At 40.3% G+C, this 26,783-nt stretch overlaps 1 protein-coding gene across 1 annotated transcript in view; it reads right to left on the bottom strand.

Annotated features, from left to right (window-relative positions):
• The window catches only part of PCED1B (PC-esterase domain containing 1B), a 149,682-nt gene that overhangs the window by 20,715 nt on the left and 102,184 nt on the right, over positions 1-26,783 (bottom strand). The window contains exon 4 of the mRNA XM_070370669.1: positions 6,314-6,481. The gene's annotated coding sequence lies outside the window, so the exon portion shown is untranslated. The remainder of the gene's footprint in view (positions 1-6,313; positions 6,482-26,783) is intronic.

Raw genomic sequence — 26,783 nt, 5'->3', positions numbered from 1 at the left:
CTTTCAGTTTCTGTTTATATTAATGTGCCATTACAAATTTACAATTTGTTTTAAACCATAATTTATTTAAAAGCAAAATCACAAAAGCCCAATATTATAATTTAGTGAAAATATTCTGAATATAATGGCAGAAATGATCTTTCTTTAATAGCAACAATTTTTAACAGATCTGGCCGCAGATTAATTTAGACTTATCTCTATATGAGCCATTATCATTTTATCTACAGTTTCCATTTTAAGGAACACTTATTTTTTTTATCTTATTTAAATGGAGTATTTCAAACAGGCTAGAAATCAGCCCACTAAATACTTATTTATAAATGCACTTATTTCAGCCAGCTGGCATGGCGTGTGTCTGTGTACAAATCAGTGACTGGCCACCTTAAGGAAGAGGACCAAATTTGGCAAACCACAACTCTATGTGTTTTCTTCACTTGTATGACTTGAAACAGTATACATTTTTGATCATTTCTCTTCAAATCATTTGCATTTAGCGCTTTCAAGCACATATGAATAATTTGTTTCTTTGGTGGCACAAAGTCTTCTTTGAGAGTGTGTTAAGAATTTTGAGACTGGATCAAAACTTCTCATGAGTTGAATTTGGAAACTGAACTAAATTCTGCACTAATTTAGTACATGCAAGCTTTTGCCTTATAGAGGAGCAAGGCCAGAGTTGCTGGAGTTTGGGAGCTTACAGGTTGACAAGAGCCCAATTGGTGGTTTCACCAGGATGAGAGAGGAATGGAATTTATAAAGACCTCATTCTGTCAGGATTGTTTTAACTTTTCTGCAAACCTTCTTTGGAATTTTTATGTTTTATGCAATTTCTCTATTCTGCTCCAGTGTAGCTTCATAGTTCAGAGCATGGCCTTTATAGGCCAAAGAAATGAGTTCAGAGTCTGAAGTTTGTAATCTGTGAGCTGAGTGACTTTGGGAAAGTCACTAACCTCTCTGGCCCAGTTCCACTTGTGGGGATTGAATAGGCCAAAGGCTAAGTAGAGTGCTTAGCAATTGGTCTATGCTCAAATTATTCTAGGAATTAGTATACATACACCCATGCTTTAGTAATACAAAATAATTACTAAGTTATCCTAATAAATTAGCAGTATAAAAATAGATTTTTAAGTGGCTAACCATGGAGCTTGGACCAAAGACTTGGCCTCCTGAGTCTTGGTCCCCTAGTCCCAGAGACATGGTCCATAAATTTCAGGAAAAATAAAAGGTTATAAACCTTTTTCACAAAGAATAATTTAATACACTAGGAGAATTGCATCTTGAATTATTTAGCAATATTCTTTACCTTTAAATAGCATTAAACTTTATTAGAAGATTACCAACTTAGTTTTCTGAATCTAGTGTTTCTCCTTCCCCCACCTCCTCTCCGCCTCGCTCATATCACCATCTTAACCATTTGCAAGTGTACAGGGCAGTACTGCGAAGTACATTCACACTGTTGTGAAACAGACCTCTAGAACTTTTTTGTCTTACAGATCTGAAAAACTCTACCCATTAAACCGTATCTTTCATTTGCTGCTCTTCACAGCCCCGGGGAACCACCATTCTACTTTTCTGTTTCTATGAATTAGGCTGCAATAGACACTTCATGGGCTTCCCTGGTAGCTCAGCTGGTAAAGAATCTGCCTGCAATGTAGGAGACCCTAGTTCGATTCCTGGGTCAGAAAGATCCCCTGGAGAAGGGATAGGCTACCCACTCTAGTATTCTTGGGCTGCCTTGCTGGCTCAGCTGGTAAAGAATCCACCTGCAATGCGGGAGACCCCAGTTCAATCCCTGGATTGGGAAGATCCCCTGGAGAAGGGAAGGGCTACCCACTCCAGTATTCTGGCCTGGAGAACTCCATGGACTGTATACTCCATGGGGTCACAAAGAGTTGAACATGACTAAGCCACTTTCAGTTAACTTTCAGACACCTCATAGAAATGGAATCACACAGCATTTGTCTTTTTGTGTCTGGCTTATTTCACCTAACATAACATCCCCAAGGTTCATCCATGTTGATGTAGGTAACAGGATTTCCTTTTCACAGGCTGAATAATATTCCACTTCCACTTCGCTAAAGGTCACCAGGTCAGCATATCTGTAAGAGCACAGTTTTGTCCAAACCCAGGCCAGCTCTCGAAGATACTCATTTTGAGATATTTAAGAGTCAGTTGACTATTGGTGACAACAAAATTTCCTTTCCACGATCCATGTTGGCATAAACTACGCAAATAAAGAAGCTATATTCTAGACCTGGAAAATGCTAGGAGCATCATTTTTTTTCTTGCCCAGAGAGGCTGGCAGAGAGTCCTCTTTTACCTTTCACATTCATCATCTGTGTTTGAGAATTTTCTCTTTAAAATGGCTTTTACTTTCAAGTTGTCATATTGGAGGGGGCTATTCACAACACCGTCAGTTTAAAAATATCTGGGTATTTTGGGAATGTAAGCTGGTGCAGTCGTTACCATATGATTCAACAATCTCATTCCTGGGCATACATACAGATAAAACTATGATTTAAAAAGATACGTGCACTCCAGTGTTCACAGCAGCACTATTCACAATAGGCAAGACGTGGAAAAACCTAAATGTCCATTGACAGATGAACGGATAAAGAAGATGGGGTACAGATACACAATGGAATACTACTCAGCCATAAAAAGGGATGCATTTGAGTCCTTTCTGATGAGGTGGATGAACCTATTATACAGAGTGATCAGATCAGATCAGATCAGATCAGTCGCTCAGTCCTGTCCGACTCTTTGCGACCCCATGAATCGCAGCACACCAGGCCTCCCTGTCCATCATCAACTCCCAGGTGAGTCAGAAAGAGAAAGATAAATATCGTATTCTAACACACATATATGGAATCTAGAAAAATGGTTCTGAAGAATTTATTTACAGGGCTGCAATGGAGAAACAGCCATAGAGAATAGACTTATGGACATGGGGAGAGGGGAGGAGAGGGTAAGACGTACGGAAAGAGTAACATGGAAACTTATATTACCATATGTAAAATAGATAGCCAACGGGTATTTGCTATATGGCTCAGGAAACTCAAACAGGGGCTCTGTATCAACCTAGAGGGGTAGGATGGGGAGAAAGATGGGAGGGAGGTTCAAAAGGGAGGGGACATATGTATAGCTATGGCTGATTCATGTTGAGATTTGACAGAAAACAACAAAATTCTGTAAAGCAATTATCCTTCAATAAAAAAATTAAAAAAAAAAAAGGTATGGTACAGATACAGAATGGACTACTACTCAGCCATAAAAAAGAATGAAATAATGGCATTTATAGAACCATGGATGGACCTAGAGATTATCATACTAAGTGAAGTCAGAAACACAAGGACAAATACCGTATGGTATCACTTGTATATGGAATCTAAAATATGACACAAACAAACTTATCTGTGAAATAGAAACAGACTCACAGACATAGAGAACAGACTTGTAGTTGCAACAGGGTGGGCTGTGGGGAGGGGTGCATTGGAAATTTGGGATTAGCAGATTCAAACTATTATATATAGAATGGATAAAAAGGAAGACCCTACTGTATAGCACTATATTCAATATTCTGTGATAAACTGTACTGGAAAAGAATATGAAAAAGAATGTATATATGTGTATAACTGAACCACTTGTATAAAAAAGTTAATATTTTAAATCAACTATACTTCAATAAAATAAAACTTATTTTTTTAATGCATGCTTTTAAGTGGTGTTATATGTTAATTCTAAGAATGCTAACATTATTTGCTGAAACCAAAATGCTCACCCTTCATCTGTGTGCATGGAGGATTATGGATGCAGTAATTTATCTTCAAAGCTTCTGAAACTTGGTCATACAACATTTATAGAGGCAAGTTCTAATATCTTAAATATTGGATATTTAAATATTAACTGCAGTTAATTAACATTAACTGCAAAATTCCTGACCATGAAATTGTCTTCTTATGGGAGGTAGAAATTGCTTAATATTTTTGATGCATGCTACTCTTCCTTTCCTTTTTTTTTAAGATAAATCTCGTTGAGTGCCTCCAGAGCCAGGTGCAGTGCCTGACACCAGTGGGTACAAGGTTGAGTAAAATATAGTCTCCTTGTTCAGGAGCTCCCTGTCAGTCAGGGAGGAACACAGAAGCAGAGGATTATAATTCAATGTTGGAAATGCGGTTACAGCCTTATGTTAGGGCATCACTTCTATCACTGAAAAAGGATTTGAAACATCTTAATGAAGATATGAAAATGACTGAAAATAGCACTGTGAAAAGTGGCTTCCGGTTAGACTCTCTTCCTAAAGACATTTGCCTTGTAAAGATAATGAGTGCCCCAAACAGCATCACTTGCTTTGTATGTCAGCTGTGCATCACTGTTCCGTTCTACCAGTAAAATGGTAGGCTTTTAAATATTTTTCCAAATTATCATTCACAAAAATCACGCCTTCCTTGCCTTCCTTTCTTTCTCCTTTAGGCTGTTTCTTTCCTTAACACATTTCGTTGTTGAATCTCTGAAATACATTCAAATAAGTGAAAATGGAGAACTACAAATTGCTCCTATTTCTCTGATGTTCACCAGTTTAACCTATGAGTCATATGTCAACATTCTGTTTTCTTTGTCATGATTTCTAACTGTTGTATAACTGTGGACTTAGTCACTTGATATATTGGTATCAGAAGAAAAAGATTCTGTGTTTATGTTCCATATATGCATTTATTCTTGGTGATGGAAGCTAATTAAATCTCAGAGTAGTTTTAAAATACATGACAAAAATTGCTAAGAAGAAAGAAATCTCTCTTTGCTGCTGGTTGAATAAACTCTGAGACTATGCAAGGACCCAATTTAAAATTAGTTCTAAACTAATGATCTTATTCCCCAAGTGTGTTGTTCTCAGTAAGTGAAGCCAACATTCACTTAATTGCTCCATGACAGAAATTACAAGGTCATCTGTGATTTCTCCATTGCCTTCATCCACCCAGAATAGAGTAGATTCTACCTGCTGAACCAAGCTTGGTTCAGTCCCCTGCTCTCCCTACAGCCTGGACCTCAGCTCAGATCTGCAGTCCTGCTGTGGCTTTCTGATTTATCTTCCCAACTATAGTCTCTTCTTCCTCTGCCCATTCTCTGACCTACTGTCTTTGCTGTTTCTAAGATGTAGATCATACACTTTCACTTCCCTTTCATAGGCTGAATTTAACCTGCTAAATCATGTCAAAATTTTTTCTGAAACCAGGCATGTTAGCCAAATACATGGTATGACCTCTATGAGGCATGCAGATCCCAAAGTGACAAGGCATCTGGGTTTCCTTAGATCACAAGAATAAATAATAATGGACACTTCCTGAGTATAGTATTCTGAGTACTTTGAGTCTATTAATTCCTTTTACAAAGTCAACAGTAATAATCCCTGCCATCATTTATTAGGAATCTACTTTCCATCCAGACATTAGGTGTCCATTAGCTGTCACCTTTTACCTTGCTTTTTTGGCCATGAGACATAAGGAGTCTTGGCTTCCTGGCCACAAATTGAACCCACTGCCCCCTGCAGTGGAAGTACAGTCTTAACAGAGGAACCACCAGAGAAGCCCCAGTTGTTCCCTTTTAAACCACTCTGCAGGATAAGTTCCCACCTCCGGGAAGGAGATGAACTGAGGGGAAGGATTTCTGAGAGGGTCAGGTGTTGCCCCAGGCCAGTCAGCTAGGAAGTAGTAACGTCCAGAGCCAGCCCACACCCCACAGTCCCTGCTCCCTGCCCACCCTCGGCACTGGGCACCGCACCACTTACACGCTTGTAGTGGTGCCGCATCAAGGAAGGTGATGGAGAGGAAAATTAAAACACTGTGACCAAGACAGGCCGGCTGTTTTGACTTAGGACCTGTGGGGAACAAACCTGGCGCTGAACTGACTTCACCAAATCCCTCACTTAACGTGTGACTGTTTTGGTTTTGGGCTTGTGTCTGGTTACGGCAGGCTCAGAAGTCCTGGACCTTTGGTGGAGTCATAGAATGTTAGCCTCCAGGATGAAACTGTCTCTTGCAGAGCGTGATTAACCACAGACAAAATTTTAGGAGGAAGTAGGCTAAGAAAAATCTGCAAATCTTGCCTGTCGTCTGCGGAGGCTGTCAAACAAAACTAGATGAGGAGCTTATCATGTCTTTAAGTGGGAACCCCCCCCAGATGCTTTGTCTGAATAAAATCTCTCGGTGGATGCCTTAAGAACAAGTGGTATATCCTTCATGGCAGGGGACCAGCTCACCAGCCTGAGGTAATTGTTTTACCTTGGCGCTGTGTCTGCTGACGAGGAACGCATACTTACAGGTTCAGGCAAGGACGAGTTCCTTATTGTCATGTCCAGTCATGGCTTAGTCCCGGAGGAGGAAGGAAGAGAGGTCAGGGGGCATACCACACTGTCACTCGTGCTAAGAGGAGAAGGCAGTGGGGAGCTCCTCTTGGCCACTTGCCGATCTGCTGGGTCATCCTCCTCCTATCAGGAGAGAGACGGCACTTCCGTCAGCGGGCTTGGGTGGGGGCAGCCACCTCAGCCAGCTGGAGAGCATGGCCCTGTGGCCTCGGGCTGCTGGGGAGCTGGCTCGGGCTTCCTCTTTCGTGGAGCTACTTTCATAGAGTCCTGACCCTTTTCTGCGCTCCGGGTTGAGCCCGGCGGCTGGCTCCCCACTTCATCTCAACCAATCTCACCCACTTCCTCAGACCAACGCTAGGATTTCCTAATCATTTCTTTTACATTTGGGGACAAAGATCTAAACTAATTGAGCCCTCAGTCTCTCACTTTCTGCTTTAAGTCCTTTCTCTTGGTGTTTGGACCATAAGAGACCATTTAGGACCTGAAAAGATTTTTCCCTGAAGGTTCTCAGCCAGAGACCACCAGGGTCACCTTGGTCTACACCTTCTCATCATGAGCTCTGGGTTCTCTGTTTGCTGGCATCCCATTTAAAGTCCTTGCCGACCTGAGCCGGGAGACATTTTGTCCAGATGCCATGAAGTTGGCTCCAGTTCTTCTGGATGAATCTATCAAAGTCCCTGGGCATTAGGACAGACATCTAGTTACAGGGAAGCAGACACTGCTAAGCTAGCACTCAAATCTGTTTTTTCACTTTCTTTTTCAACATACCAGTTCCTTTAAAAAACTAGGATTTTAAAAGTAATTAATATAGGGTGCACAACATGAAAATACAGTTTTGCCTTGTCTCCAGGAGGCTAAAGGAATGACCAAGGAGAGAAGATAGAGAGTAAAACACCCTAGGCCTTATGCCAACTGTTGATCATATTATGGCTCACATTTACTAAGACCTGTTTCTGTTCCTCTTCCTGTCTGCGCCCTCCTCTCTGATCTCCCTTTCCTTCATTTTCATAAAAAATAACTATTGTCTAGGGAAACTTCCCTGGTGGTCCAGGGTTAAGACTTCACACTTCTACTTCAGGGGGGTATGAGTTCGATCCCTGGTCACGGACCCAAGGTCTGTATGCCACACAGTGTGCCCCTCCCCCCAAAACGCTATTGGCTAAATGAATTGCTTACTACAACAATCTGTGCTGTGCTGTGCTAAGTCACAGTCAGTCGTATCTGACTCTGCAATCCTATAGACTGCAGCCAGCCATGCTCTTCTGTCCATAGGATTCTCCAGGCAAGAATACTGGAGTGGGTTGCCATGCCCTCCTCCAGGGGAATCTTCCTGACCCAGGGATCGAACCTGTATCTCTTAACCTCTCCTGCATTGGTAGGCGGGTTCTTTACCACTAGTGCCATGTGGGAAGCCCATAACCATCTACATCTAACCTCGATTACAAGGAAGGTAAAATGATTAGGGAGGTAACTGAACTAGGGTATCCAGATTCAATATACAGTACTTACAGCTAAATTAGGAGGAAATGTTATGGCTTGACTGTGGAAATCAGCTTATTTGTAGACAATGAGGCAAGTAAATGAGGAAGAGAATTAGAGCCATCGGAGCCTTTACCTTTAAAAGTGTGACCTGCCTGTCCCAGCAGGCTCTGGGGGATTAAGGAAACTAGGCAGCAAGTAAGGACAGGGGCTGATCCAGAGCCTGCTACATACTCCCGGAGCACGGCTATGCTTGAGAACCAGCCCAGGAGGTGTAAGCTCCAGTGGCTATAGGGATTAGATGTGAGATGGAAGAGGATGAAAGAGCAGGGTCTATTCTTTGTATGGACACCCACTTTGCATACTAAACATGTAGGAATAGTCTTTGTTTCCTCGAAAAATTGCACAGCCAGCCCTCTCATTTCATGTGTTCCATCTATATCCATGGATTCAACCAACTAAGAATAGAAAATATTATTAAAAAAAAAGAAGAAATTCCTGAAAGTTCCAAAAAGTAAAACTTGAATGGCCCATGTGCTGGCAGATATTTATATAGCATTTACACTGTATTAGGTATTATAAATAATTCAGAGCATTTAAAGTATATAAGAGGATGGGCATAGGTTATATGCAAATACTATGCCATTTTATATGATGGGCTTGGTATCTTCTGGGGGTCTTGAAATCAAGCCCCTGTGGATACCAAGTGATGACTATACTGTACTAAAAAAAAAAAATGATTGACCCTCTTAGATCTCTTATTTGCTACTTCTGATAAATACATGCTGCTACTGCTGCTACTGCTAAGTCGCTTCAGTCGTGTCCGACTCTGTGCGACCCCATAGACGGCAGCTGACCAGGCTCCGCCGTCCCTGGGATTCTCCAGGCAAGAACACTGGAGTGGGGTGCCATTTCCTTCTCCAATGCATGAAACTGAAAAGTGAAAGTGAAATCGCTCAGTCATATCCAACTCTTAGCGACCCCATGGACTGCAGCCAACCAGACTCCTCCATCCATGGGATTTTCCAGGCAAGAGTACTGGAGTGGGGTGCCATTGCCTTCTCCTTTGATAAATACATAGGCTCACAGAAATACCCCTCTACCATAAGGAAAAACAGAAGTGAAAGTATAATGGCAAAATAAAAACTTAATACGTAGCCTCAGTGTTGGAGACATTAGGGAATAGTGGAGATTGTGGAAAACTGGAGAACACATGTATCATCTAAAAAGGCAGAAGCCGCTCTGCTCTAGCAGATTGCTTCATGAGAGAAGAGGGCTCTAGTATCCTTTTTTTTTTTTTTTTTAACTTCTGTCTAGATAATGAGGGAGTCAAATTTGAGAAAATATAGAATCAGATCAAACAGGAGCAGTAGGTAGAAGACACAGGAACAGTGAGGACTGCAGGAGCTATAGAAGGGCCAAAGAGAGAAAATTTTGGAAATATTCTTGCCTTAGAAACAGACACTTTACTTTCCCTTCCAGCTGTAGTAGATACCAGTGACAGTTTCCCATGCAACATCCAGTCTGGCATAGCCTGATAACTCATGTACTTTTGCAGTGCAGCATAATTTCTTGATAGGCAAATTCTTGCACCATTTCAGAGTCCTTCCAACCCAAGAATGGAAGGTGAGATGGTGCTACTGGGTAGCAATTCCCTGTCATGACAAATTTTAACCCTTCTGTTAAGTTTAGAGTTCTTAATGGATTCTCATTTCTTTGTCGTTGTAGTTCACAGAAATCAAATTCTCAAAGTCTGACTGCCACATAAGAATTTTCTACATGTTTTTATTTTATCTGTGGTGCTTAAAATATATATAAATATATAAAATTAGATATTTATAACACCAATATGCTGATATTATAGTTGATCTAAACGGATTTTATTTTATTTATTTATTTATTTATTTTGGATTTTAATATTTCTTCACAGTTGGGTACAACTCAGTGACCTGTTTTCAGGTAGAGGGTCAAGTTTACTCAAAGATGAACTTAAAAACATCTGTTTTCTTTGTTAAAGAATAATAATGGTGATAAAATACTGTTATGTGCTTGTGCTCAGTTGTATCCAGCTGTTTGCAACCCCATGGACTGTAGCCCACCAGGCTCCTCTGTCCATGGGATTCTCCAGGCAAGAATACTGGAATGGGTTGCCATCTTCCCGACCCAGAGATTGAACCTGCATCTTCTGTGTCTCCTGCATTTCAGGTGGATTCTTTACCCCTGAGCCACTGGGAAAGCCCTAATAAAATGCTGTTAGGGCAGTATTAATAACCATACTATCTAGGACTTTAAAAAGCCTTCCAAGTAACTTCAAACAAATCTATACTTTGATTTTAAGAACACTGGGGAAGTAGAATTTAAGCGAATAGCTGTGCCTTTTAATCCACGTCTCATGGGCCCTTTACTGCTTAACTGTCCTTATTTATTTATTTTTTTTCTACCTACTCTCTAACAAGCTGAACTGAGATGAAGTAGAGTTATTGGTCTGACACAGCAGGGGAAAGCTATAGGCATGTTGTTTCCTGAAATCAACAAGGCTTTTGGCAACACCTATCATTGTAGCATTGTATATAAGAGGGAGAAATATGTATGAACTAGATGATAGCACATTTTTGTGCATTCACACTCATCTACATTCAACATATCATGCAAAAGTGATTTAGAAAATAGTGAGTGGGAAACCATTATGGACTAGGCAGAGCTCTAGGTCCTACAAGGATAGGAGTGAATATGAATTTTTTTGTAGAGGATACTGAGAAGCAAACAGAGGTTTTAAAGAAGAAATACACACACACACACACACACACACACACACAAACACTATATGTATAAACATATATAATTAAAAAAGAGATAACTCTAGACTTGAGTAGCGAATAGACTTCATCCTCAGTGGATACTGCAACATAAAAATAATTTTGAAATGTCATAGGTGAAAAATGTTACATTACATAATAATACATAAAAATATATTAATAGGCTATTAAGTATAGAGTTCTCATATACACTCCTCCCATCCCCAAAGATTCCCCTATTATTAAATTCTGCATCAGTGTGGTACATTTGCTATAACCGATGAACCAATACTGATATAATACTGATATATTATTTTAACTAAAGAAAGAAAAAAAGAAAGTGAAGTCGCTCAGTCATGTCCAACTCTTTGTGACCCCACAGACTGTAGCCCAACAGGCTCCTCCATCCATGGAATTTACTAGGCAAAAGTACTGGAGTGGGTTGCCATTTCCTTCTCCAGGGGATCTTCCCAACCCAGGGATCGAACCCAGGTCTCCCACATTGCAGGTAGACAAGTTACCATCTGAGCTACCAGGGAATTTTGACTAAAGTCATTGTTTTACATTAGGGTTCACTCTGTGTTGTATACTCTGGGTTTCAGTTCAGTTCAGTCACTCAGTCGTGTCTGACTCTTTGCGACCCCATGAATCACAGCACACCAGGCCTCCCTGTTCACATCCGAGTGAACTCCCGGAGTTCACTCAAACTCACGTCCATTGAGTCGGTGATGCCATCCAGCCATCTCATCCTCTTTCATCCCCTTCTCCTCCTGCCCCCAATCCCTCCCAGCATCAGAGTCTTTTCCAATGAGTCAACTCTTCTCATGAGGTGGCCAAAATACTGGAGTTTCAGCTTTAGCATCATTCCTTCCAAAGAACACCCAGGGCTGATCTGCTTTAGAATGAACTGGTTGGATCTCCTTGCAGTCCAAGGGACTCTCAAGAGTCTTCTCCAACACCACAGTTCAAAAGCATCAATTCTTCGGCGCTCAGCTTTCTTCACAGTCCAACTCTCACATCCATACATGACTACTGGAAAAACCATAGCCTTGACTAGACGTACCTTTGTTGGCAAAGTAATGTCTCTGCTTTTCAATATGCTATCTAGGCTGGTCATAACTTTTCTTCCAAGGAGTAAGCATCTTTTAATATCGTGGCTGCAGTCACCATCTGCAGTGATTTTGGAGCCCAAAAAAATAAAGTCTGACACTGTTTCCCCATCTATTTCCCATGAAGTGATGGGACCGGATGCCATGATCTTCATTTTCTGAATGTTGAGCTTTAAGCCAACTTTTTCACTCTCCTCTTTCACTTTCATCAAGAGGCTTTTGAGTTCCTCTTCACTTTGTGCCATAAGGGTGGGGTCATCTGCATATCTGAGGTTATTGATATTTCTCCCAGCAATCTTGATTCCAGCTTGTGCTTCTTCCAGCCCAGCGTTTCTCATGATGTACTCTGCATATAAGTTAAATAAACAGGGTGACAATATACAGCCTTGAAGTACTCCTTTTCCTATTTGGGTTTGGACAAATGTTTATTTGCATCCATCATGTTTCATGGTGTTATGTATTATCATGTGTCTTCATATCATGTATGCACCATTACAGTATCATATGGAATAGTTCCACTGTCCTAAAAATTCTCTCTGCTGTACCTAGAGCACATCCTCCTCTCCCCCAGAAGCCTTAGCAATCACTAGTTTTTTATTAGCTTTATAATTTGCATCTTCCGGAATGCCATATGTTAATAGTTGTAGTCATTCAGTAGGTGGTCTTTTCTAATTATTAGGCTTCTTTCACTTAGCAATAGACATTTAAGGTTCATCCATGTCTTTATGGTTTGATAGTTCAATTTTATCACTGAATATTATTCCATTTTATAAATGTACCACAGTTTGTTTATCCATCCACCTACTAATGGACATCTTGGTTGCTTCGAAGTTCTGGAAATTATGACAGAGCTGTTATAAACATTCAAATCAGGTTTCTGTGTGGCCATAATTTTCAACTCATTTGGGTAAATACCAGGGAATATAAATAATGGATTGTGTGGTAAGACTAAAAGTACAGCTTTGTAAAAAACTTGCAAACTAGCTCTGAAATGGTTGGACCATTTTGCATTCCCACCCAACAATGAAAGTTCCTATAGTTCAAGATCCTCTCCCAGCATTTGGTATTGTCATTACTTTGGATTTTGGCCATTCTAATAGGTGTCTCATTTTTGTTTTAGTTGTCATTCCCTAATGACATATGATATTCCCTGGTGGCTCAGACAGTAAAGAGTCTGCCTGCAATGCGGGAGACCTGGGTTTGATCCCTCAGTCAGGAAGATCCCCTGGAGAAGAAAATGGCAACCCACTCCAGTATTCTTGCCTGGAGAATCCCATGGACTGAGGAGCCTTGCAGGCTACAGGGTTGTAAAGAGTCAGACACGACTGAGCGACTTCACTTGCACTTTCAATGACATATGATGTTGAGGATCTTTTCATATACTTTTTGCCATCTATAGCTTTTTTCTTAAAGGTGTTAGATCTTTTGCCCATTTTTAAAGTTAGGTTGTTTGTTTTCTTATTGTTGAGTTTTGAGAATTATTTCTACCCTTTAGATACAAGTTCTTAATCAGATACAGGTTTTGTAAATATTTTCTATGACATATCTTTTTAATTTCTATGACATGTCTTTCTATTTTCTATGACATCTTTTTAATCATTTAAGAGTGTCTTTTGAAGAGCATACATTCCCTGCCCCCCATAAGTTTTTAATGGTAATAAGTCTCAGTTAATTTTTCTTTCATGGATTGCATTTTTGGTGCTGAATCTAGAAACTCATTGTCAAGCATAAGATCACCTAGATTTTCTCCTTGGCTTATGACCCATTTTGAGTTAATTTTTTAAAAAGGTATGAAGTGAAGTGAAGTGAAGTCGCTCAGTTGTGTCCGACTCTTTGCGACCCCATGGACTGTAGCCTACCAGCGTCCTCCCATGGGATTTTCCAGGCAAGAGTACTGGAGTGGGTTGCCATTTCCTCTTCTAGAGGATCTTCCCCACCCAGGGATCAAACCCAGGTCTCCCGAATTGTAGGAAGACACTTTACCGTCTGAGCCACCAGGGAAGTCCTAAAAAAGGTGTGAGGTCTGCATCAATTCCTTCTTTTTCCTTTTTCCTGTGGATGTCCAGTTTTTCCAGTGCCATTTGTTGTAAAGCTTATCCATTGTTCACTGAATTGCCTTAGCTCCTTTGTCAAAGATAAGTTGATTAGATTTGTGGGGCTATTTCTGAGCTATTTATTTCATGCCATTGATATATTTTTGCTAATTCCACATCACTGTAGGTAGAGTAAGAATTAAATTTAGATAGTGGCAGTCCTCAAGATTTGTTCTTCTTCAGTATTGTGTTGGGTATTCTGGGACTTACGGTTCTCCAAATGAACTTTGGAATCAATTTGTCACTAGCCACAAAATAACTTGCTGGTATTTTTATTAGTATTGAGTTACACCTATAGATCAAATTGTAAAGAACTGATATATTGACAACATTCACTCTTGTATCCATGGAATATGTCTCTATTTATATAGATCTTTTATTTCCTTCAAGAATTTTGTAATTTTCATCAGGCGGATCTTGTATTTATTTTTAAAAACTTTTCCTTAAGAATTTCTTTTTTCCCCCTTTCTTTTGTAAATGGTGCTAATGTGAATGGTGTTTGTTTTACATTTCAAATCCAATCATTCTGAATGGGTTTTGGATTTTTTTCAAATATGTTTTCTACATTTATAGATATAATCATAAAAAAAAAACCTTTAGCCTGTTGATGTGATGAATTCCATTGATTTTCAAATGTTGAATGAGCCTCATGTACCTGGGATAAATCCTACTTCATCGTGGTGTGTATCATTTTATACATCGTTGGATTTGATTTGCTAATATTTTGTTGAGAATTTTCACATCTGTGCTTATGAGATACATTGTTTTCTTTAATGTTTTTGTGTGGTTTTGCTATTAGGATAATGCTGGACTCAAAGAATGAGTTAGGAGGTATTCCCTCTGCTTCTTTTTCTGGAAGAGGTTGTAGAAAATTGGTATCATTTCTTCCTTAAATGTGTGGTAGAATTCACCAGCGAATCTACCTGGGCCTGGTAGTTTCTCTTTTTGAATATCATTCATTACTAATTCAATTTCCTCAATCAGTTCAGTTCAGTTGCTCAGTCGTGTCCGACTCTTTGCGACTCCATGAACTGCAGCACCCTAGGCCTCCCTGTCCATCACCAACTCCCGGAGTTTACCCAAACTCATGTCCATTGAGTCAGTGATACCATCCAACCATCTCACCCTCTGTTGTCCCCTTCTCCTCCTGCCCCCAATCCCTCCCAGCATCAGAGTCTTTTCAAATGAGTCAGCTCTTCGCATCAGATGGCCAAAGTATTGGAGCTTCAGCTTCAACATCAGTCCTTCCAATGAACACCCAGGACTGATCTCCTTTAGGATGGACTGGTTGGATCTCCTTGCAGTCCAAGGGACTCTCAAGAGTCTTCACCACCACCACAGTTCAAAAGCATTAATTCTTCAGCGCTCAGCTTCCTTTATAGTCCAGCTCTCACATCCACATATGACTATTGGAAAAACCATAGCCTTGACTAGACAGACCTTTGTTGGCACAGTAATGTCTCTGCTTTTTAATATGCTGTCTGCTGCTGCAGCTAAGTCGCTTCAGTCGTGTCCGACTCTGTGCGACCCCAGAGACGGCAGCCCACCAGGCTCCCCCGTACCCGGGATTCTCCAGGCAGGAACGCTGGAGTGGGTTGCCATTTCCTTCTCCAATGCATGAAAGTGAAAAGTGAAAGTGAAGTCGCTCAGTCGTATCAGACTCTAGCGACCCCATGCACTGCAGCCTACCAGGCTCCTCCGTCCATGGGATTTTCTAGGCAAAAGTACTGGAGTGGGGTGCCATTGCCTTCTAGGTTGGTCATATTTCCTCAATAGATATAGGCTTTTCAGACTGTCTGTTTCTCCTAGGTATGAGTTTTCATAGATTGTGTCTTTCAAAGAAATGGTCCATTTTATCCAAGTTATTGTATTTTTTTGGGCATAGAGTTGTTAATAATATTCCTTTATTGTTCTTTTAATGTTCATGGAATCAGTAGTGATTGCCCTTCTTTCATTTCTGGTATTAACAGCTTGTATCTTTCCTTTGATTGCATATCATTCTATTTTAATGTGTAATTTTTATTACAAGTGAAAGCAGATACGTTTTCATAGAGCCAGTTTTGGGGGTTGTTTTTGCTTTTTTTTGTTGTACCACGTGGTTGTGGGATTTTAATTCTTCAACCAGGGATTGAACCCATGCCCCCTGCAAGTGGAAGTGTGGAGTCTTAACTGCTGGACTGCCAAGGAAGTTCCCATACAGCCAGCTTTATTTGTTTTATAAACTGTACAATTTATGTACTTTGCTTGTTTTTCTATTTTATCCAAGGCTATGATATATGAAATGTTTACCTTATGCTCTCTCATTCATGTTGCAAATTTTTTTTTATCCCAGCTTGTTATTTTTCTCTTAATTTTATGTTCATATATTTTCATGCATAAGCTTTAGACAGTCTTTCAGCACTTTTTAAATTGTTTCTTTGTTATCACTGTCATGCTAAGTAATACCTAACATTCACTAAGTATTTTCTATGCATCAGGCGTTATATATTTACCTATATTATCTATGTTAAACCTCAAAGGATCCTTGTGGTAGGTACTCTTACCTCCATTTTATGGAAGAAGAGTCTGAGGCACAAAACAGTGAGTATGTCATTTCAGGTGAGCAGAGCCAGGATAGGAAGCTAGGCACTCTAATACCAGATGTGTGTTGTGTGTGTGTGTGTGTATGTGCTCAGTCATGTCTGACTCTTTGTGACCCCATGGACTGCAGTCTGCCAGACTCCTCTGTCCGTGAGATTTCCGAGGCAAGAATACTGAGTGGGTTGCCATTTCCCTCTCCAGGGGATCTTCCTGACTTAGGGATTGAACTCGAATCTCCTGCATTGGCAGGTGGATTCTTTACCACAGAGTCATCTGGGAAGCCCCTAATACCAGATACTCAGCTCCTAAGCTTTACTGCTTCCCAGAGAAGTGCTGCCAGTTGAAGATGGTATGATTTATCTATATTTTTAATGGTATACATATTTTAAAAAATAACACTCATAACCACTCTACCTTAAAAATGTCAAGATTTCCCAATTTTATAACATAGAGCTATATGTCACAGCTCTTGAAAATTTAAAAGAATTCATTTATTTTGGAACTGGAATTGATACATTATATACTTCAATCTTGTGGGAAATTGGACTGATAGAATATTGGAAGATGTGAGATAAATTGAGACAAATAAAACAAGCAATTTTTAAAAAAGACAATTACTATAGGAAAAAAGCAAATGATTAAAAAAAAACAACAATGGTCAGAGTTAAGTTGTGAATGCTATTTGCATGGACATAATAAAGTGAAAAATGAATATTTAACTACACAATAAAAGTGAATGAAAGGTGAGGAAGTGGGAAATCAGAGAATAGAACAGACAATTCTAGTTTTGGGGAGATGCTATTTCCAATTGAATTTAGAAGAACAATCAGAGGAGGAAGAATGGCCTTACAGTCAGTAATATTTTGATGGGGCTGAAGATAAACGTAATGAATATGGAGAGAGATTATTTCACTTTCTCATAATCTCCATTTTCTCCCTTGAGATATAGTGAAAAGAAAGTGAAAGTTGCTCAGTCGTGTCTGACTCTTTGTGACCCCATGAACTATACAGTCTATGGAATTCTCTAGGCCAGAATACTGGAATGGGTAGCCTTTCCCTTCTCCAGGGGATCTTTCCAACCCAGGATCGAACCCAGGTCTCCCACATTGCAGGTGGATTCTTTACCAGCTGAGCCACAAGGGAAGCCCAAGAATACTGGAGTGGGTAGCCTATCTCTTCTCCAATGGATCTTCCCAACCCAGGAATCGAACTGGGGTCTTCCTGCATTGCAGGTGGATTCTTTACCAACTGAGCTATAAGGGAAGCCCCCTTCAGACATAGCTCTATTTCAAAAAGATTTTTAAAAGTTTTTTTTTTCCTTTCATTCAAGAATACATCTTCACTTGACAAGTTAAATACATAATGCTAATAAATGATTCACAATACTCAAATGAAGACAATAACTTTAAATGGAATTACAAAACAGAATAAATGCACAATGTTATTTTTGAAGAGAACAATTTCATATACTATCAAGTTTTGCCACATCGTACCTTTCCCTGTCTCATTAAAACTCTGGCCATATGTCACTGCTTTCCCATCTAAGGAACATCCGATCTTTTAATAGCACATTGAACTTCTACCAGAGTGACCTTTCTTTTTGGCAGGTCATCTGACGATAAACTAGAGTACTTTGTTCCCAGAAGAGCAGGAAACCTTAATATTCAGAGAAGCTTTATGGTTGAAATGATCTGAGCAGACTGCCAAAATGACTGACTTCCTTTGCTCTGAAGAAGTTTCTCTTGTGTTTGTAATAAGTAGATATCAAAGGGACATTTATGGGTCTAAGCAAGTTCCAGTACTTGTAAAGAGGGTGACCCCTGAGATGAGGCAGGCAGTTGTGAGAGAGATCTGTTTCAGGGGCGTAGGAGGAAGTTTTCTGAAGGATGCTGGCAGCAAAGGGCCAGCAGCCAGGACTACAGGGAGGTCTTAACATGACCAAGTATCCCTATCTGTGACAGAGCACAGTCAGAGCATATCAGAAGCATGTGATAGTCAATGTCAAGGTAGGAAGGCAGGAAACCAGGAATGCAGTTTAGAGTAATCTGGGCCACAGCCCCAGAAAAACTGAGCAATGAAATGAGTTAAAAAAACAACTCAGGAAAGCAAGTGCAGTGATCAGAACTGGGTCTCCAATAGCAGACTCTGAAATAGAGTGGTAAATGAAATCAATAAACAAGGGTAGAATCTTGGAAACTATCCAGTTGCCTCATATGATTTATAGGACTAGAGAAGTGTGCTGATCCTCATACCAAAATTTATGTTACAAGGTGAAAACACAATTCTAACTTCCCAGTGAACCATGATTTAAGCTACACAAGGCTGAGTGCAGGGAAGTATGTCTTTGTCTCTAAGGGAGATTATAACAAATGCTTGCAATTTAGAAAAGTCACCCATAATTTTTAATATTTTTTGTTTTTGGAGGTAAGCCAAAATTCCGTATCTATAGTATCCATTGCAGTAATCTAGATGAATGAAGGAGGTGACAATGGAGGGAATGGGGATAAAGTGATGGACTGAACAGTTACAGGAGGGGAGTAGGGGATAGGCAAGGATCACATAAGCAGGGAAATGCTGTACAGAATGGATCCTTGGTGTTAAAAGATAGACTGAGGCATATTAAAATTTCTTTGAGCAAAAATCAGAATGGAGCAGCACCAGGCCAGAAGCAGCTGAGACCAACTGGGGCTCCAGAAAAGACTTTAGAGAAAGAAGGCGGAAGCAAAGCAATAAATTAGTGGTTGGTTGTCCTTAGGTCTTGATTTCAAAACCACAAGGCATTTATAGGCTTTGATTTGGGTTTGCTTACATAGGCTACCACTGGCATTGGTGTCATCTGTCTTAATGGTTTCTCTGTAGAGTTAATTTAACACTGGTTTCTGGATTGTCTCAGACAACTGAGTGAACAAGGATGCCAGCACAGAGTAGGGACAATCTGATGCTTGGAGTCAAAACCTGACCAGTTCTGTGTGAACTTGTGCCAATTACTTAACCTCTCTCAGTCTTTATCTGTAAAAACAAGAACAATTCTACTTACAAAGTTGTTGTGAGAACTAAATGAGAGATCATACCATTAACTTGACACATATATTGAGTGTCGTATTAATTGCCAAATCCTGAATTCAAAGTCCGTGTGCTGGGGGAGACATGCAAAAGCAGTCAACCCATTACAAAGGGGCAAGTGATAAGTGCTAAAATATCAGTGTCCACAGAATGTTCAAGGAGCCCAGAATCAGGCACTCTGCATACAGATGTGGGGAGAGGGGATTGGGTATTTGAGTGAGGCCTGAATGAATATATTTCAATCAAAATGCATTTCCCTTGTGACCTTGAACAAATTAATTGCCTCAGTTTCCTCATTAGAGATAATAATAGTAACTATCCCAAGGAGTGATTATGAGGGCTAAGTGAACTAATCCCTGAAGAATGCTCACTACAGGGCCTGTGAAGTCGCTCAGTTGTGTCCAACTCTTTGCGACCCTATGGACTATAGCCTACCAGGCTCCTCTGACCATGGGATTTTCCAGGCAATAGTACTGGAATGGATTGCCATTTCCTTCTCCAGGGGATCTTCCCAACCCAGAGATCGAACCCGGGTCTCCTGCATTGTAGACAGACGCTTTACCATCTGAGCCACCAGGCCTGGTACACAGCAAATACTTCATCAATGTTGGCTGTTTTTATTAACATATGACTATGGAGAACTCTGGGAGTCAGCATCTCTGATGAACTCAATGATATATCAAGGTCACAGCTAGTTAACAGCAGAGACTAGACTAGAGACCAGGTCACAGTTTTATGCTCAAAATAGAAGTAGAGTTCTAGACTCATCCATCCTGCTTTTTTTCCTGGAGATTCTAAAGAGAGTGCGGTAACATGGAGACTTTGGCAACTGTTCCCAAAGGGAAGTTCTGGATGAAATCATGTAACACTTGGATAAGCTCATATATAGAAGGATTGTCCACGTTGACAGGCAATCAGTCTGCAGTACATATAAATTCACTTTTTCTTGTACTAGACATCTTTGGTTTTGCTTTTGTTTTCTTTTTTCCCAGTCTACATATTTTTCTTATTTCAACCTTCTAACCTCATTCTCTGAAGCCTGTTTGATTTTCAAATCAAAGGAAAATTAAAGCAAGAAGAATAGGTTCTACTTGTAATCAACATCCATTTACTGTCTACTGTGGTTCAGAAGCTCTTTGCCAGGACTATGGAAAGAGGCAAAGGATAGAAGATAGCTTCCATCTTTGAGACAGTTATCACTTTAAGTAAACCAGATCTACAGGCAATGAAAAAAAAAATTCTAGAATAACATATAGATATTCCATGGTCATATGGGGTAGGTTGGAGACAAAGTCAATTGGTGTTGTATTAGGCAGGAGCTAATGAGGATGTATGGAGAAAAAAGAATCACGTCTTTGGCCAGTGCTGTGCTGGGAATTCTGTATAGTATCTGGACGATTCTGAGCCAGCCCTAAAAGTGGTAAAAAGATCGGCAAAGAGAAAGGCAGGCAGTGGTTTTCATTAGGATCACCTGGTACGGACAGACAACCCTGCACCCAGCCCCCACCCTCAGAGATTCTGCTCCCTTCTTCCCTGGGCAGGGAGCTCAGGTCTCCACACTTCATGAAAGCTCCCAGGTGGTTCTACGTGCAACCAAGGCTGAGAATCTCTGCACTGAGGCAACAACTGCTGCTGCTGCTGCTAAGTCGCTTCAGTCGTGTCCGACTCTGTGCGACCCCATAGACGGCAGCCCACCAGGCTCCCCGTCCCTGGAATTCTCCAGACAAAAACACTGGAGTGGGTTGCCATTTCCTTCTCCAATGCATGAAAGTGAAAAGTGAAAGTGAAGTCGCTCAGTCGTGTCCAACTCTTAGCAACCCCATGGACTGGAGCCTACCAGGCTCCTCCATCCATGGGATTTGCCAGGTAAGAGTGCTGGAGTGGGGTGCCATTGCCTTCTCCGGAGGCAAAGACTAGATGTCTGAATAGGGAGCTAATGCCTATGAAAGTGTTTTCTAAATCATACAATACTGTGGGAATAGCCTCATCATTGTTTTTCTGTGTGGAGTTTATACTGAGAGTTCCTCAAATGACATTGAACTAGTGTACTTCAAGTGTGTTGCTTGTACACTTCAAACAGGATTAGGAGCGTAGTGTATTGAAGCAGGCATGTGGGTTTGTGGGGAGGAGGGGGAGGGTGACCAAAAGAAGTGCCAGGCTAGGGCTGGAGGAACTGACTCACAAGGTTGCTTCTGTAGATTCCAGGTCTGCAGCAGCAGAAAGTTATGCCCAGGGCTTGCCAGACATCTCCAGAGCTTTCTGTTTGGAAATTTCAAGGAGGCTTATTTTGTCGTGGAGCTAGTTGCTGTGAAAATGCCAAGCTGGAGAGGAACAAAAGATGGGATTCAAGAGTTTGACTCAGTCCATGGTCATTAAGTGTTTGCTGAAATGAAGACAAAATGTGGGATGACAATGTAGCACTAAGAAAAAGAGATGGTCTCGCAAATTAGATCAGCCTATTTGGAATTTGATGCTAGAGGCAGCAGAAAGCCAGCATGTAGCCTTGAACAGTGTTTAAGGACCTGTAAACTACTGAAAATTTAAGAAATAAATGTGTCCGAGTCTATTCATCCCTTAAGAGGACTTTAAAGAAGAGTATTTTCATCATGAGAATAGTGGTCACTCTAATGGTTTATTTAGGCAAGATTATGGACTCTTGTTTTCTGAACAGGGTTGCACCTTCTGGTTAGGCAGGCTGCTCATGGCACAAGAGCTGGTCTTAACAATAGAGTTGGTCCTGAGATTGGTCTGTCCTGAGCCACTAGGGCTGCATCTGCCTTTTCTCAGTTCGCACAAAGGCACCCCACGGAGAAGTGTCAGCCCATCTCTAAAAGTCCGAAGACAGCATCTCCTCTTCTACTCAGGCAGCCTCGTAAGGTGGCTTCCTGACTCAGGTAGAAAGCCCATGATGTGAAAAATAAAGCGGAAGAAGAGGAGAAGAACAGTCAAAATGTAAGAAATGAAAAAGAACAGTAGAGTGAGGTCCTAAGATAAGTGGAGGCTCTCCATAACATCTTTTGTGAGTAGACTCGGGGACAAAGTTCACCGTGACCTATTAAATGGCAGAAATGAAAACGGACAAAATGCCACATGGAGGCATTTTGCAATAAGAAGCAACAGGAATCTGGGGCCTAAAATGCAGCAAGTATATAACCAGGCCTAGACAAAGTCCATTTTACTGGCAGGAAGTCTCTTTTTAGGGAGAACATGTAATATGAGTATGTTTCCAAAGTTCCTCTGCACTTCTTTTCACTTTCACCCCAAATCCCTTCCTCCCCAGCCCACTTCAGCACCACAGTGGGACAGGGTGGCCACTGCTTATGTTCCACATGGTAAGTTTGGATGCTGGGTTTCCATATGATGTTCACATCTGCAACACTCTACCACTCTCACCTCTAACTGCCAACTCTTCTGGTACACAGTTAGAAAAGGAAGTCCTTAACGCAGTTTGGTCTTGAAATTACCTAAGAAATATCTCAAGTTCCTTTCCATTTCTAAAGAAAGCAGAATTTGCATACTAGAAATGGAGCTCACAATACCTAAGCAAAGAATTCCATCAAGATAAATCAGGTTAGTTCAAAGGATATTTGCCTTATAGGTCACAGTATATCCCATGCTTTGCCATAGACCAAGAGGACCTGTGGTCACCGCTCTGGATTCTGACCCCTACGAGGCTTTTGCATGGAACATCACTGATTCTTAGAATTCCAGCTGAGGAATTTATAACATGATCTGTTTTCCTTGGGATTAGCCTTCAAAAATTTATTTATTCAGCCAACATTTAATACATTCCCCAACTGTGTTAGGTGCTGGGAACACAAAATTCACTAACGAATGGCTACTGCTTCCAAAATCCTTATTTAGTAAGGGGAGACAGACATTTAATTTAATAAATGCCACAAAATGCTCTGGTGCTGTGAAAGATGTTATGTCTGGGAAAGAGAGGGGACACAAAGGGTGAGGAGAAACCTGTGGAAATAAAGTGTCTATGGGTCAAAGAGCTTGATGCAGATAGAAGGAAGAAAGATGCAGGTAGATCCAGTTGACCAACTGAAGTCCTATCCTTGGAGAAGGTGGGATGAAGCATAGGTCCAGGTAGAAGAGGTGGCAGATGGGGCCAGTAGAAGTGAAACCAAAAAGCCACGGTCTTTACAAAACTTGACCTCCACAGGATGAATCTAGAATTCCCAGATATGCCTGCAAAGAAGCCAATTCAACGTTTAAGAGGAATTCCAGAATGCCTAGAGTTGGGGGTTGCTTGGGAGATGGAATGCTCAGAAAACTACCGGCCCCTATCACCTCTGGTCCTCGGAACTGAATCCCTGAGCATGTTTAGTCTCTGTCTTAGCTGTGAAAAAATAGACTTTAAGGCACTGATTTTTAAACATTTTACTGTTTAAGGCTGGATTTAACTCTTTAAGCCTGCCATTGAATGAAGATGAAAAATACATCTCATCTCTATACAATGCTGCCGACAGTTAAAATAACATCCCTAGTTCTCTCTTTCTCCTTTACTCTCTCCCTTTTTGTAACTGGGTTAATAATTCCCTTGGATTAGGGAGAGGAGATTTTCATTAGCACCCGATCATTTCACCTGTCTTTTCTTCCTGAGATTTCCAGTTCCTTGACACTTGATTTTCTTTAAAATTTCCATCCCTCTCTTAGTTTTTCATATGCTCCCATGGTCTGTCTCTGTGAACACTAACCTTCGCTTTTCTAACTTCTTTCCTGGAACCTTCTACCTGGATCCCTTACCTAAATTTTTCTTCTTTTCATCCATCCTTTCTTTCTTATTGAAATAGAGTTGAAATACAATATTATGTTAATTTCAGGATACAATATAGTGATTCATTTAAATACATTATAGATGATAGCCACAATAAGTCTAGTAACCATCTGCTCCCATAAAACACTATTACAGTACTACTGACGGTATTCCCTATGCCATATAGTACATCCCCATGACTTATTTATTTTATAACTAGAAGTTTGTACCTCTTAATTCCCTTCATCTGTTTAGCCCCCCTCCCCTCTGGCAACCATCATTTTTTTACGATTCTGTTTTGGTTCTGTTTTTGAGAGTCCACATATGAATGAAATCATATGGTGACTGTCTTTGAGTTATTTCACTTGGCATAATATCCTTTAGATTTATCCATGATGTTGCAATTGGCAAAATTTCATTCTTATTTATGGGTGAGTAATGTTCCTCTGTGTGTGTGTGTGTGTGTGTGTGTGTGTGTGTGTGTGTGGTGTGTGTGTGACACCTTCTTTATCCATTCCTCTGTGGATGGACATTTAGGTTGCTTCCATATCTCAGCTATTGTAAATAATACTGCAGTGAACATACAGGTGCACGTATCTATTTGAATTAGTGTTTTGTTTTCCTCAGGGAATACACAGATGTGAAAATGCTGGATCATATGTAGTTCTATTTTTAATTTTTTGAGGAATCTCCATGCTATTTTCCGTGGTGGCTGCACCAACTTACAATCCTACCAATAGTGAGGCTTCCCTTCAACACATCTTCATCAATACTTATTATTTTTAGTTGTCTTTTTGATGATAGTCATCCTGAGAGGTGTCAGGTGATATCTCATTGTGATTTTGATTTACATTTCCCTGATAATTAGTGATGTTGAGCATCCTTTTTATGTGTTTGTTGTCCATCTATATGTCTCCTTTGGAGAAATGTCTATCTTTTGCCCATTTTGGAGAAATGTCTATACTTCTTGTTTATTTGTTGTTGGGTCATATGTGTTCTTTATATATTCTGGATATTAAATCCTTTTTCGGATATGGATGCAGATCTTTTTTCAAGTGTTATTTGCTCTTTTGGATTGATCTCTTTATCATTATGTGATATCTTCTTTCTCTCTTTGTCCAGTCTTTGTTTTAAAGTCTATTTTGTCTGATATAAGTAGTGCTGCCCCAGCTTTCTTTTCATTTTTATTTACATGGAATATCTTTCTTCATCTCCTCACTTTCTATCTGTGTGTCTTTAGATTTGAAGTGAGTTTCTTATAGGCAGTGTATATGTAGGTCTTTCTCTCTCTCTCTTATTATTATTATTTTAGCCATTCTATCTCTTTTGGGAGCATTTACTCCAGTTGTATTTAAAGTAATTATTGATACATATATTATTGCCTTTTATGACCATTTTTGTGCAATTTTGGTTGTTTTTGTAGTTCTCTTCCTTTCTTCTTCTCTATTCTCTTTCCTTATTATTTAATAACTATCTTTAGTGTTACATTTGGATTCTGTTCTCTTTTTTTTAAATGAATTATTTTTTAAAAGAATGTATTTATTTGACATGTACACACTATTACATTTATTTATATTTATTTTTGGCTGCGCTTGGTCTTCCTTGCTGCCTGCAGACCTTCTCTGGTTGTGGAGGGCAGGGGCTGCTCTCTCACTGCAGTGCATGGGCTTCTCATTGCGGTGGCTTCTCTTGTTGCAGAGAACGGGCTCTCGCTCACGAGCTTCAGCAGTTGTAGCACGTGGGCTCAGGAGTTTCGACTTGCTAGCTCTAGGGTAGCTGGCTTCAGAAGCTGCAGCACAGGGGCTCGTTAGTAGTGGTCTGCAGGCCCTAGAGTGTGCAGGCTTCAGTAATTGTGGCACATGAGCTTAGTCGCTCTGTGACATGCGACATGCTTCCAGACCAGGGATCAAACCAGCATCTCCTGCGTTGGCAGGTAGAGTCCTATCCACTGCATCACCAGGGAAGTTCTTCATTTTTTGTTTATCTTTGTAGGTTTTTTTATTTGTGGTTACCATGAGGTTCATTAATAAGAACCTATATATACAGAGAGATATCTCCTTTAAGTTGATGATCTCTTAAGCTGAACACATTCTAACAGCTCTATGTTTTCAGTCCTTCCATTATGTTTTATATTTTTGACATCATATTTTACATTTTAAATTTTTTCTGTATCCTTTAACTTACTGTAGGTATTGATAACTTTACTACTTCTGTTTTTTAACCTTCCTACTATCTTTATGAGTTGCTGACCTTTACTATATGTTTGCCTTTACCAATGAGACTTTTCCTTTCACAGTTTTCTTATTTCTAAGTGTGGCCTTTTCTTTTCTGCCTAAAGAAGTTCCTTTAATACTTCTTGTAATTCTGGTTTAGTGGTGCTGAACTCTTTTAGCTTTTGCTTGTTGGTAACACTCTTTATCTCTCTTTCAATTCTGAAGGATAACCTTGCTGGGTAGAGTATTATTTGTTTTAGTTCTTTCCTTTCATCACTTTGAATGTATAGCTCCTCTCCTGGCCTGCAGTGTTTCTGCTGAAAAGTCA

Source organism: Bos mutus, chromosome 5, assembly GCF_027580195.1.
Source record: "Bos mutus isolate GX-2022 chromosome 5, NWIPB_WYAK_1.1, whole genome shotgun sequence".
NCBI classification, from domain to species: domain Eukaryota; kingdom Metazoa; phylum Chordata; class Mammalia; order Artiodactyla; family Bovidae; genus Bos; species Bos mutus.
This window is presented reverse-complemented; position numbering and strand designations above follow the sequence as displayed.